We start from the raw sequence: 14,631 nt of genomic DNA on the forward strand, positions 1-14,631 counted from the left end.
CTCATGCTTCCATGTCAGCACTCTGAGCTATCTACCCAGGCCCAGAAGCTTACATGCTAATGCTTTCTGGAGAACATAGGTCCCCGAGAAACAGACAAGGCAGGCATGGAAGACATGTCAAAGAAGATGTCTTTTATGTCACAGTGTCAAAAACAAACTTCCCAAAGATGTGGGGTTTCATGGGGATCTCATCAGAGGGAACATACTAATGAATCCACGCATGGTGCAATCCTCCCTCAGGCAGGAAGAAAGCCTTGATCTGCTGTCTCTCTTTGATTACAGTTAGGTAAATTCACCTCCCTGGGGCACGGGGCAATCAACTCGGAACTGGGTTGCATCACTTACGGTATCAGGCAGCGGCCAGCATTGCCACTTTCCTGCATACCGCATGCTGCCAGTCTAGTCAGACAGTGCATTGCAGGCCAGCACCTGTAGTTGGCCCCCTCTGCCATGCCAGGAGCCTGCCTCTGGGGCCACAGGAGCTGCTGTTACTGTGAGGATTTTCTATGAAATTCTTCTTTGCTTTGAATGACTATCTCATGCACAATTGTGCTTGCTTTTAACCCACTGGCTGTCTTTGTGGGAATCACTGTCTTCCAAGTTTGCCTCTGGTTGACAACCACCAAACGAGAACATGCTGAGACCCTAAAATGTGTAAGACTGTAATGTACAACTTGTTATAAACAGATACTTAGAGCCTAACAATATTCAGATTTATAAAATAAAGTACTTTATGGGGGAAAATAAATAAGCTAATTATGTGGTATATCTATGCCTCCATAAACATGGGAGGTTGATTCTAAGACCCCGCCCCTGTAAATATCAAAACCTGTGGTGCTTCAAGTCCTTCTACAAGTGGCCAATATTTGCATATAGCCTGCATATATCCTTGAGATATTGAATCATCTCTATATTACTTATTGTAATGTAGCACAATTGCTTTGTAGATAGCTGTACTGTTTAGGGAATGCTGCCAAGAAGAATTTCTGTTCCTGGTCAGTGCAGATGCTTATTTTTCTCAAGTGTTATTGTTGGGAGTTTAGGTGAAACCATGGAATACAGAGCTCAAGGATATGGAAGATCAGCTGTGTGCCGTTGGGAAAGGAATTTGGAGTATACGAATCTGGAAGCTTTATTCTTTCAGTTAAGAACCATACTCAACCGCAGTGAGAATCTTTAGCTCTGTCCTCACCCAGAGGTCAGGCACAAGGTCACTGGCCATTCCTTGGGGTCAGTGACTGGGGCAGGCAGCTCTTCCTGTTGACCTTCGGCTCACTGATTATCTCTGTGACCAACAACAGGCCACTCTTGTGGTGCTGAGAGCAAGTGCGCTGAGCTGTGCAGATGGGCAGAGCCTGTTCACAAAGAGGACTTTTGAGTTGTTGGGAGCTTATTCATGACCAAGGTTCAAGCAGGGCAGACTGAGATGTCTAAACCCAGATAAGCTGATGTCTCTCCTGCTTTTCTCTTTGTTTTTACCTTTAGTGTGAGGACAATTTGACTTTTATATAGCTGCAATAATATTTACTGTTTTGGGTTAATTATGGTCAATATCCAGGATGATTTTTTATTTCTTCTAACTGTTTGCTCTGTTTGTGATTATAGCTTAACATTTTTGTTTGACATTATTTTGTTGGTTCAAGCATTTCTAACAAGGAACAAAAGACATATTTTAGCTTCAAGTGTACACATGTGCTCTGTATTTAAAGAAGTCCTGATGTGATGGTGGAATTGTGATTTTCTTAGACCTTCCTTTACTCACAGATACATTGTTTCTCTAAGGTAAGGAAGGTGATGTAAGCGTCTATGGTAAAGCACACGTTAGATGCAGCACAGACTTGGCAGCAGAATTTAAGCTCTTTCTTGGTTTAATTTCACCATTCTTTTCCAAGTTGGTGTCTTTTGTCTTTTATAGTTTCACTATTTACATGTTCTAAGAGAAACTGGTTTTGTCACAGTTACAAATTTTTTGTTATTTTATGCTTTGACCTCTTTGGAGGTCCATGACTGCAAACATTTCTTTCGTGCTGTTTGTGTTTTTGTCATCAGTTTTCCTTCTTCTCTACCATCTTCCTGCTTTGACTGTCTTGTTTTTGCTTTATGCTAGTTATTCTGGTTATTTCTGCCGTGGAAAAAATGACCTGTTTTCACACTTTATACCCTCTTAACTATCTAATGAAGACTTCTGTTCTGAGACAACCACACCACCATATCCCACATGACAGAAACAGACCCCAATGTCAGCCTAAGTGGTTCCCTTTAGTACCATCTCAATCACATACTCAGAACCTTTCCTGTGTACTTAGAGCTTGTGTGCATGTGTGTGTGTATGTGTGTGTGTGTGAGTGTGTGAATGTATGTGTGTGAATGTGTATGTGAATGTGTGTGAGTGTGTGCAAGAGTGTGTGTGAGTATGTGAGTGTATGTGAGTGAGTGTGTGTGACTGAATGTATGTGTGTATGAGTGTGTGTGAGTGTATGTGATTGTGTGAGTGAGTGTGTGTGAATGTATGTGTGTGAATGTGTATGTGAATGTGTGTGAGTGTATGCAAGAGTATGTGTGAGTTTGTGAGTGTATGTGTATGTGAGTGTGTGTGGGTGTGTGTGACTGAGTATATGTGTGACCGAGTGTGTGTGAATGTATGTGATTGTGTGAGTGTGGGTGAATGTATATGTGTGTGAGTGTGTGTTTGTGTGTGTATGTGTAATATGTGTGTGTGCATGTGTGTGTGTGTGTGTGTGTGTGTGTGTGTGTGTATGGTGAGTCCTGATGATCTGCGCTCTCCATCATGGCTATTCCTACCCTTCCCTCTCCACCTGCTCCTCCATTTCTTCTCCACTTCCTCCATTTTCTTTTATCATCCACTTATTGCTGTCAACCTGCCTCCTGCTCTCTGGTTCCCTGTTCATTAGCATAGTTGTTTGGAAGAAATTTGGAGCAAGTTAGTACAGCAGAGGCAAAGACTTTATGAAGGATGGTGGGTGTCTTAATTAAGACTGTGGAGAGACACCATGACCATGGCAATTCTTACAGGAAAACAGTTCATTGGGACTGGCTTACAGTTCAGAGGTTTGGTTCATTATCATCATGACGGGAAGCATGGTGACATGGAGGCAGACATGGTGCTGAAGAAGGAGCTGAGAGTTCTACATCTTGATCCACAGGAAGCAAGGAGGAGACTGTGTGTTTCACACTGGGTGTAGCTTGAACATCAAGTCCTCAGAGCCCCACCTCCATAGGGACACACTTCCTCTAACAAGGCCACACTTCCTAATAGTGCCAATCCCTATTCAATCCACCACAGAGGGTGTGGCGTGAAGCTAATGATGGAGACAGTGTTGTCCTATGTGTTCTCACTCCCAGGCTAGCCTCTGAGTAAATAGGAAACTTACATAAAAGCTGTTTTCCTATTTCCTTAAAAAAAATCGTCACCAGAATCACAGTTGTCAGTGATGAGGTCATTGGGTTTCCCAGATGCAGAATATAGTCAATTCCACAATAGTCACTCTAAATTTAATCAAAATGAGTACTTTAAAATATTCTAAAGTCTTGCCATTTTCTTTGTTCATCTAGGAAGCATCTTGGTTTTGTTTGCTTGTTGGTTTTTTCTGCTCTGTCTTCTCTACTGTGAAGATTTACTATAAACATTTTAGTGCTTTTTTATTTAAAAATGTTTGACAGTTTTATGTATTTAATAATGATCATCACCTCCCCTCTCTCATCACTTTCCATATCCTATTGGAACCTCGCTTCTCAACAAGTCTCCCTAATATGTTCAAGTCTTTTATTGTGTAGCCTATGGAATTCAATTAGAATTTCTTGCCTGAGTATAGGTGGAAATGTGTTTACTTGAGTAATGCACCTTCTCCATGGCTACCCCACTGGAGAAAATGATACTCTTTCTCCCAAAATCCCTCCAATGCCAGTAGTTCCTCCAGGAGGGATGGGACCCTTCCGCCATCCCTGATGACATGTTAATGGGCCCAATCTTGTGTAGGTCTCGTGCAGATAACCACAATTGAACCAAGTGCATGAATGCAATAGTTATGCTTGTTAGAAGGCATCTTTGTGGTACAGCACTCCATCCTCTGGCTCTTACATTCTTTTTGTCCCCCACTTCTGTGATAGTCCCTAAGTCTTGGAGGAGGTGATAGGGCTCCTCCAAGTTAGTTTAAGGTCCAACCACTCCATCATCACTTTTTGTCAGCACTTTGGCAAATTGTAGGTTTCTACATTAACTGAGGTAAGAACCTTCTCTGATGAAGGTTGAACATGCCACTAATCTGTGGTGACAAACATGAGCACTGGCAATTTAACAACACATTTAGCAAAATAACAGTACTTATTTATCCCCTGTATCCCATGACCTCCTTGGCCAATGGTTCTTAACCAGGTTTACAGAACCAGGCATGAGCACCCTCCTTTGGAATAGCCCTTACATTCAATGAAAAATTGGTTTGTTGCTTCCATAATAGTCTTATCACTATCATACTAGAGAGCACATCTCCCTTGTAGTCATCATAGCTTAGAGGACTCATAGGTAGGTAAGACTATTAGTGACTTTTCTTTTCCAGATCCTTGCATGGCGTCTTCTGGCATGTGATGGTTAACCAGGTGAGAAAGAGCATCCTGTTCCTCTCCAGCTTAATTTTTCTATGTTCTAGGACCACAGTCTGCAGAAGACCTTTTTATAGATGGCTCAACTTACCAGAGAGTGGCTTTTTAGAAATAATAAAATGCACGCTACATAAATACATAATAAAATGCAGTGACATATTAGAGAATCACTGGCAGATTGTGTTGTATTAATCAATGAAGCAATACTAGGAAACTCCTGGGATTATAATTGAATGCTTACAGAGGAGGTAACTGGGAGCAAGTGTGATGAAGAAAAGTCTCAACATCATTTGTTTCTTTTATCATGTATCTTTTAAAAGGCAATGCTAAAGTTTTAACTCATAGTATTTGTGTTAAAAAAATGAAGCCCAGTCTATGTAAAATCTTTATAAATCAATGAAGCATAGGGTGAAGTACATGTTGTTTTTAGTCCACTGATTTCATTTACTCCCAGCCAGTGGCCATGTCACTGGCTCCTTTTAGACAGTCTTGAGGGTGGCCATGTCACTGGCTCCTTTTAGACGGTCTTGAGGGTAGGACCATGACTCATTCCTTGTTTTTTTTTTTTTTTTTATCTGTGAAACCCAGACTTGGGTTAGTATATTATATGTACTTAATAGGCATTTATTTAGTGAGTGAGTACAAATCTTAATTTTCTGTTTATTTCAACCTTGCCTTTCTTACGATAAAAGTACTGAATATTCAATATGTCCTACATGAATAACTATACAATATAGAGAATCTGTCTCTTTAATAGCATCAATAATGGTGAGTGAGAGAGTTGGAGGCATTCTTGAGAAAATGATTAATCTGTTTTATCTTTCCTCAACCTTCATTGGCTATAAAATGGCACCATTTGTTGATAGGTATGAGGACTGGTAAATACTATAAGAAATAAGAAAAATAGCTTATCTTCCTCCTCACTCTAAAACATTCTAATAAACTAAAACTTAAATGTATCTCTCCTGTTTGTATTTTTTAAATAAATGCGTATAACCAGGCACAGCAAAGCATTGGCGTAATGGAAATGAAGAAAATTAAAGCCCATTTTTACAGCAGTTCTCAGGGAAATGTGGTTTTATAGGATTACTGTTTCATTTTTAAATGTATAAAATTTTCTTTAGGCCAACAGGCAGCTGTTAATATCCCTGCGATTTTATATGAACTGCTGAGAGGCTTTTTGATGAGGGTGGTGGTCCGCCTCTTTGAGCCCGCGTACACCTCAGGGCTGGGAATGGTGCAATGACCTCAGCTTTGCTCTGCAGTGGTTATGCGGTTGGTTCTGGGTTCTGGTGCTGGTGACTACTCCTTCTGGACACACACAGGCATCTCTACTTATAAAAGATTTAGTTTTTAATAGGATAGGTGATGTACTCATTACCAATTATCTATTAAATATTTAAAATATGGGGCTAGTGATTTAAAAATAAAATTGTTACACATTTTCAGATTTTCCTCTAGCCGATTATAACTACAAATACATATCAAGAGCAGCAAGAATATTAAAATGGGTTTGAATTTACCACCATCTCTTCAAGGGGATTTATTACCATCTCTTTATGCGCACATTGTGTATATTGTCTTCAGTGTTCCCTCGAGGTGTTATTGACATAGTACAGGTGAATATAATAGGGAAACCCCACAGGAAGCCCCAGAAGTTATTTTGTCGGCTAAATTATGGAGCAACTTGACTCTCTGCTGTGCTCTGGAGGTCATCTGCCAAGGATTGTTTCCTAAGCGGAGTTAATTGAAAATTGTTATGATCTTATGCAAGTATGCTCTTTGGATTTTAGTTGTCTTAACTCATATTTTCCAATGGGCCTTGATTTTGAAAACATTGTATTTAAATCCCAGTAATTTCTGTTGAGTCAAAATTTATTCTGTGGCTTTCATCTCAATTTCTTCATCCTTTGACACCATCCATGCCACACCGTCCTTTCTCTTTGGTCACCCTGCTTCTCCTGGGAATGGGTTTTAACGGCTTGGACCTCAGGAAGTATTGACTAGGAGTCAAATTCCAACATACGTATGGGACTCCATGCTCAGCCTTGTGCACCAGTCCCTTGTGCTTTGTTGTTGTTTTATCAAGTTCAGGTTGAATATGAAAGAAGTGGCCCATTGTTCGCATAGGCAGCCAGCATCTGTCTGCAAATTTACATCGATGTGTCCCTTGGCTTCTGTCGGGTCAGAAGAGTTCTTTGATAATCTTGTGAACGTCCGTATGTTCAGAAGAAAGTTCTTAGGAAAAACCTTCTGCATTTATTTTTTTAGCTTAGGGGCCTCAAACACTTGCTAGAGTACAAGTTAAGAACCTTGATCTTTGGTTCACTGGCTACAAGAAGTGCATGCAAGTGAGTGGATTCTTGGTTATTTTCTTGATTCGGGTGATTCACAGTTGAAACCCGAATTATCCTTCTTTTCCATTCCTTTTACCCCCATAACCCCAAACTGGCCCTAGTTGTACCTCTGCTGGCGAGTTGCTTTGCAGTGAATCATGCCACCACAGAGTAGATTCAAGGCAATTCCAAAAGAGTTGTCAGTGACGCTGAGCTTAGATGGGTAAGCCAGATTTGAAATCATAAACAGATGAATACTTTTCATAGCTTACTCTTAGACTGTTAGGAATTAAAACCTTTTTAACTTGCTAATTTTCCTAGAATATGACACAAAGCTTACTCCTCTGGAGTATGCCTCAGTTTGCACAAAGCCTCCCATCAGGCCTGGGGGGAAAAATAACAACTCAGCTTTTAGTATTTTGAGAATTGTCCTCATTTTTGGTCTAGGGAGACTTACTTCAAAAGCTCAGTCTAAAAAGGTCTTTAGCTCTTATCTAGGACAGACAACAAGCTTGAGAAAGTCCCTTTCATTTCTTGTTTGAGTTGACACTGACGCACAGGGTCAGGCTTGTCCCAGAGAGCCATGTCTAATGTGCTTCCTTTCTGTGGTTCTAATTGGGACTGGCTCTCTGGAGGGTCAAATTAGAGCTGCTGCCGTCCCAGCTACAGTCCTGGCAGTTGGCAGCAGCAACCGGCACTGCCTCTTGAGACACGTAAGACAGCCACTTAGAGTTTGTTCCTGCAGACTTTTGACAGACGACCCTACCCTGACTGTGGACCTAACAGACAGCTTTTGTTTTGAGTCTGGATTCGTGCCCAAAATCTGTGGCTTTTCCTTAAGCACCTTGCTTTGCCTTTGTTCTTTTTTTTTTTTTTTTTTACTTTTTGTGTGTCATGATTTCGGTTTGCTCGGAAGCGTTTGCTAATTTTTTCGTTTGGGCATCTCATCTGGCATCCTTACTTAATGGCCCCTGACTGAACCAAATCAGTTCTGTGTGAGTGCATACAACTGAACTTTGAACACGTGAGTGTTCTGTTGATGAAGGTAATGCATGATGGATTAGACTGTGCTTATTTACACTGGACATTATAATAACAAAAGGTGACCAACACTGAGAGGATATGATCTAAGGCTTCAACAGGTTCTTGCGTTGATTGATGACCGCCCATGCTCCAGCACATTTGAAGGGAAAGGTTTAGTATGTTAAGTTTAACCATATTTCTATAGCATTATTATTAGTATTCTTTTTTTATATTCAGATTTCTGAGGGTTCCATTTTGGACAGGAAACTTCCATAACCGTTTAAAACTGCCTCATACATCTGAATTTAGTTACTGGAATATAAGTACCTTATAGGGCCTTTTAGAAATCCTGTAGTTTTAAAGCCTGAGAGGTAATTTATGACTCTGAAAATTGGAGTGATAAATTGGAGACCAAAATATGTATTGCTTTTCCGCCTACATCCTAAAGGATAAGGGGAGGAGGAGGGGACGGAGAAGTCTGTCTCCCTCTTGGGTTCTGTAGTGTCCTGGCGGGAGGGGAGGGCTTGTTTCGAAACACCACACAAGAGTGTGCCAAAACTTTCATCTTGAAGAATGGTAACATTGGATCAGCTTTATGCATCCTTTACCAAGGTTGCTTTAAAAAAAGGAACTCTGTTTTTAATGTGCTAAATATACTTAACACCACGGACATCCTCCTTGCCTCTCTTTGAGTCACTTTGAGTGATGTCAGAGCTTCTTTTGCGGTCAGAATGATCCAAGTATATGGAGAAAGAAACGAGAGGGGCTAAGAGAGGCTATAATAGGACCATTTCCCCTTGCTTGCTAAGGATACATTTCCCAGGCCCTTCGCAGTTGTCCACTAGTGAAAGAAGACAGAGCGCCTCAATGTTAGGGAGGATTTCTCCTGATTAAAATCTCAGGAGTAGGTAAGTTAAGTTAGAAAAAAAGCCTTTCTGGATGCTTCGTTTCAGTTGACAGGCGATGGATTTTACTTCCTTAGGGAAGAAGATACTTGTGGGTTTCTGCGGATGACTTTCCATTTCTTGTTTGTGTTTGTGTACTGATGACCATCTTCAAAGCCCTTTTTCCCCTCCACTCTTTACATTCTTGGGGAGGAGGAAATGGCCTCAGGTGTGGAGCGGAGCAGCTGTCATGCTAGGCCTCCATTAAATCTGTGCGTGCCTCATAGTCATGACCCCATAGTCAGAACACGCAGTCCCCCTTACTCAGCAATCCTGTCTCTCTCCCTGAGCTTTGGAAAACAACTGAGGTTGCATGTGGATGGAGGGTGGGGGGGAATGTTGGGGGAGGGGGAAATGGGAAGAGGGGGAGATCTTAAGACTTCTCATGCAACAAAGGACTATGGGAGAACTTTCATTGTTACTGTACTTAAAATGTGCAAGACTAGTTGTTACTGTATTTGTTACTAGTTATACTGTATTTGTGAAGCCTCCCATACATAGAGAGCATTTCACTGGGTAGTGTTTACTTGCTATTAGATGCTATATGCATATGTGTAAATGTGCTTGCTAGGTTTGATTGTATATGTATATGTATATATATGTGTGTATACACACACACACACACACACACATACACATACACACACACACATATATATATATATATATATATATATATACACACATACACATGCTAGCTTTGATTTATCTCAGTAGGGATAATCAAATTCCTGGTTTGAATATAATATTATTACAATATTCTTGCTATTATATTGAATTTCTACTTGTTGAAGTACATTGGTGAGCTCAGAAGAAGGAGCCAATGTTGGCAGCGCAGAGTGAGGCAGTCCTTCCTCAAACACTGCATGCCATTCATCTGTACGCTGACTGCATTTCTCCTGCTTCCTCTGAAAACGGGGTGTTAGAGCCCTCACCATACAGAGTTGTAGGAAATACTAATTGAGTAAAAGTGCATGTGATGTTTGCACAATAGGGCACTTAATAAAGTGTAACTATTGCTTTGTCTTAACACTAAGTGCTTCAGAGTGTGGGGTGGCATTCCTGATATTTCCCCGACAAGCCATCATCATGTGTGTCAGTAATTTTGGGTAATGTGAACCCATCACAATTCAAGAGTAGGCTCTGAACTCCACTTGTACCATTCAGGCTTAAACCTGCCCTCACTCGTGTTATATTGCAGCAAACACTAAGGAATCTTTATCTCAGATTTATTATTCACTTTGTGTTTTCAGCTAAAACATACCCATGAGGGTGAGCACACCCCTCCCCTTAATGTAGGGTAAATGCTTCTTCCTTTGGGTTAAAACAATACTTGCTCTTGAAAAATCACACATTAAAGAACTGGCAGGCGTGAAACTGCTGTTCTAAACGCATGTGTTTATCTAGGAACAATGCTAGGGAACATCAGACCATCATGAAGCAACGTGCAGGGTTCTTAAGATTTCAGCCTAAGGCCAGGTGCAGTGTAGGCCTGTAATCCCAGCACTCAGGGAGGCGGAGGTAGATGGAACTCTGTGAGTGAGAGGTTAGCCTGGTCTACAAAAGCGAGACAGAGAAACCCCCTCTTGAAACACTAAGAAATTATTTTTTTCCAGCATAAGAATTTATTATAATAAAGATATCTCTAGTAGGCTAGGTTATCTTTCTTCAACTGATAGTGCATTATAACAAGACTACCAGCCTTTCTGTATCTTGACTTACTATTTGGATGATCTAATCTGATCAGTAGGAAAGAGCTAGTCATGTGTTCGTTCAGAACATCATCTGAAATAGATCTTGTGTCTATGGATCGGTGACTCATCAGCTTGCCCTGGAGTAATTAAAAGAGAAGTTAGTGAATCTCCTATCAAGATGGGATTGTATTTTCAGCATCCGTTTGGTTGCTAGGGACCATTTAGAGGGATTCTTGCAACCAGTTGGTACCAAGGGATTTAAAAAAAATGTTCTTCTTGCTAGTTTTTAACTTTTGATTTTCAGGAAAGTCAGGAAGTCTTTGAAAAATAAAGTGGCTGACATTGTATGCCCTCATATGTCAGTAATGCTATATCAAACACCCCAGTGTGCTGCACTGACAAGCACTTCAGTAGACTAAAAAAACTATCCACTTTTAAGTGTTGTAAAAGAAGAGTATTTCAATATTTTGCTAAAGTTCATGTTACTTAAATTAATAAATATTTTCAGCTTTTCTTTAATGGCAGCAAATGATCCAGTGGGGGAGAATTGCCAAAATGTTTCTCCATCATTGCCTATTGTAAACTGTATGTAGGGCTGTTGCTTGTGCTGTTCAATTACAGAAACATTTATAGAGTATTATGGATATGAACTTTGATGGGAGGTTTAACTGTAAAAGAAGGCAGCTCACACTGTAGGGGTATGTGTGGAAGTTGAGATTAAGTGCATCACAGAGAAGCAAATAGAATACAGATGAAATGTGGATGAGGATAATCTCACGGAAGTACCACCCTGTGGTCCATTTTGTGTGTTTCTGAAGAGAGCCTACTAAAAAGTGGTCAAATGAAGATGTATAAAAGCAAGAAAGATGTAGATGATGTGCAAGAGAAATGGATGAGAAGATTCCAAAGTAAAGAAAGGCATACTAGCCGGGGAGTAATGAGAAAGCCACTATGGCTACAGCCCAAGGTGTGGGTGAAGAGTTACAAAGGGAACTGGCCAAAGGTGAAACCGGATTGGTCAGGTCACAGAAAGTTGTGGCCACTTCAGCTCGGGGGAAACAAAGGGTTGGCAGAACTAGAATGCTAAATGAAAGATGTCACTATCACAGCGGTGTTGCGGAACCGAGAAACGTAGACATGAGACCATAGAACTGACAGGGACACTGTGCCTGGGGAGATGAACCTGCTCAAGACTCGCTGTTTCTAACTTGGACACTGGATAAAATGGTAGAATGGATATTGTGGATGAGAAACTGACTTGAATGATTTTTGTTGTTGTTGGAATGATAAGAAGAAACTATCCCCTTTTGCATTTTAAGTAATACTTAGAATTAATTGTAGTGTGCGCATGCATAAGGAAACCTGGTCCCCATTGGTGTGGAGTCTAGCGTCTATTAGGCTGACTTTCTTTTAAACTGGAAAGTTCTAAGTCTTGAGTTGTTGAGGAATCACATACTAGTGGAAATTGTTGAGGTTCTAGATTGTAAGGCTGTATATTATTGCTGATCTAGAGTATTTGAACTGCAATATTCCCACTAACAGAATAGCATCTCGTACAAAGTCAGTGGAGTTGAAATTTGTCATAGGGACTGCTTGACACCTTTCTCTACACATTAATTTGATTTTAAATTTATACCCTGGAGGCTTGTTTAAAAACCACCTAGTGAGTTAGAGAACCCTGCCCTAAGAACCAGAATAAAAGGAAAGCAGCCTACCTGAGTGGTTCACACAGGAGCAAATCTCTGAGCTTTTCTTCTTATCTGGATAACCTTTCAAATAACACATTAATCAGGCAATGTGTCTCATGTTAAGACTGAGTTTTAAAATATGCAAACAAATCTGCATTTTCAATTGAGTTTCAAAGCTGACCTAGAATAAAGTGATTGTGAATGCTTTTTAAAAGTAAAAGCGCAAAAAGCAAGAAGCTTGTCAGTGGGAAAGGCACATCCTTTGGAAGAATGGGTAGATCTGGGGTGAACGAGGTAAAGCCTTCTGATGCTTGTGGCTCTCTGATGGGGAGTCCTGGTCCTGCCTGCCCCCTTTGCTTAGGTAGCAGAAGAGGAGTGGATTCCTCTGGCTCAGCACTAACCTGTAAATGTGTTTTCAATTTAGAAGTCTGAAACTATGTTATGTTAATCATTGGGCGTTTTAAATTGAGTAACAAGCTGTAACACAAATTCAGGTTACAAATTAGAAAAAAACAATGTAACCAAAGAACACAAATGTTGCCAAAGGTCTTTAGCCCAGGTTACTTGACCCTTCTCTTGCTAGCAAGCAAGCAATAAGGATGCTGCCAGTCAGCCTTGAATCCACAGTCTTGGGTCTTGCATATTCTGGGAAGCAGTTGTTCCAATGTCTGTCTTATGTACCCATGGAATACTTATCTGTAGCAGGCACACACATGTACTTGGCTTGGTCTGAAGAAGTGTGCAGATACCAGGGGACACATAGATGCGAGACTCTTAAGCCCAGGGATTATGGAAGTGTAAAGTTTGGAGGTCAGTAATTGAATTAAAACCATGGAAGATGAGAAAAGGAAGCTCCATATTCTGCCAGAGTGGAAAGGCTGCTGCTCTTTCCTGAAAGGGAGTTGCTGCTGGGGAGGCATGGAACACATCAGCCTGGCCTCTTGACAGCTTCACCTTGGAGAGACTCAAATTCAATCCTCCCAGTTGCTGTTTTGAAGCTAAAAGTGTTTGACCAGTTCAGCCCCTGAATGGTGTTTAAGGAATAAAGAGAAAAGGGCAGGAAGTACTAATTGGCAAATTACTCCTTGTTATTTAGTTTGGCTTCCAAGTTGGAAAGTTCAATAATGAGGAACTCTGTGAGAGTTGCCGGTGAGCAGGACCAGGGGGCTTTTCTTCAATTACTATTTAATGTGAGGGTATTCCTGACTCACGTTGTACCATTTAGGCCATCGCTTTCTATTAAACAAATATTGTCCTATAATGATTTTTAAGCCTCTCTCCGTGGATGTCTTTATGATTCTGAACCATCTAAATGAAGTACAAATTACAGAGGAGATGAATGGATTTTTCATGTTGCGTGGTATTTATAGGGTTGTTATTACTTTGCAGTTTCTCAGATTTTTTTTTTAAATATTTACTTAACAGCCAGCTTCTTCATGGTTGTCCTAATCCTAATTAAAGAAAAAAGAAAATTTACAAGACTTGAGAGATCATCCCAAACCGTGATTACCACAACAAGAGTGTGGCCTCTTGGGTCTAGCATTTTGGAATGCTAGTGGAGAATTTATTTCTCTACTTAACAAGTGACAGAATATTTTCAACGTTATTTTTGACCAATTTGTTTTTTTTAAAATTTATTTATTTTTATTGTATGTGCATTGTTGTTTCTCCTGCATGTGTGTATGTGTGAGGGTGTCAGATCTTGGAGTTACAGACAGTTATGAGCTGCCACGTGGGTGCTGGGAATTGAACCCGGGTCCTTTGGAATAGCAGTCAGTGTTCTTAACCGCTGAGCCATCTCTCCAGCCCCAATTTTTGACCAATTTGAAAAGAAAAATGAACTTCAATTTCCAAATCACCTTCAGGAGAGAGGACTATAACTGTGCTGTGGCTGGTGGTGGTTGGGCATGAGTCAAAGTGGTCAAGGGTTTGTGTTGCTTTGTTTTCCTGGTAGTATGGAAGTTTAAGGTCAGCTTTACCAAAGACCATGCAAAGAATGAGAAATTAAGAGTTTTACTCAATGAAAGGAGAATTTCAGAATAAACAATGATATCAAATTGTCCTTAACCCATCCCAGAGGGGGGCTGCATCCTTTAAATCAAAGCTAGGGTTTTAGCTGAAACCTTCTGTTTACTTTCATCCTACAGATGGGGTCACTGGAGTTGAGAGGACAAAGGGGCTTTCCCTCTCCTGACTGACAACTTTCCACACTCTAAGTTTGTTACTTGGCAGCAGGAGGATTTCATCAGTCAGTGGTCCTTGAAGCAGTGGGTACCACAGAAAGGACTGTGAATTAATTGCCAGTTTCCTTTCCACAATTAAATGTCTC

The 14,631-nt window shown here is 40.6% G+C and overlaps 1 protein-coding gene across 1 annotated transcript in view; it reads left to right on the top strand.

The window, feature by feature from the left end:
- COL25A1 (collagen type XXV alpha 1 chain) overlaps positions 1-14,631 on the top strand; it is a 400,933-nt gene that overhangs the window by 113,565 nt on the left and 272,737 nt on the right. The window lies entirely within an intron of this gene.

The sequence above is a fragment of the Acomys minous genome (genome assembly GCF_964271855.1).
Source record: "Acomys minous genome assembly, chromosome: 14".
Taxonomy (NCBI): Eukaryota; Metazoa; Chordata; class Mammalia; order Rodentia; family Muridae; genus Acomys; species Acomys minous.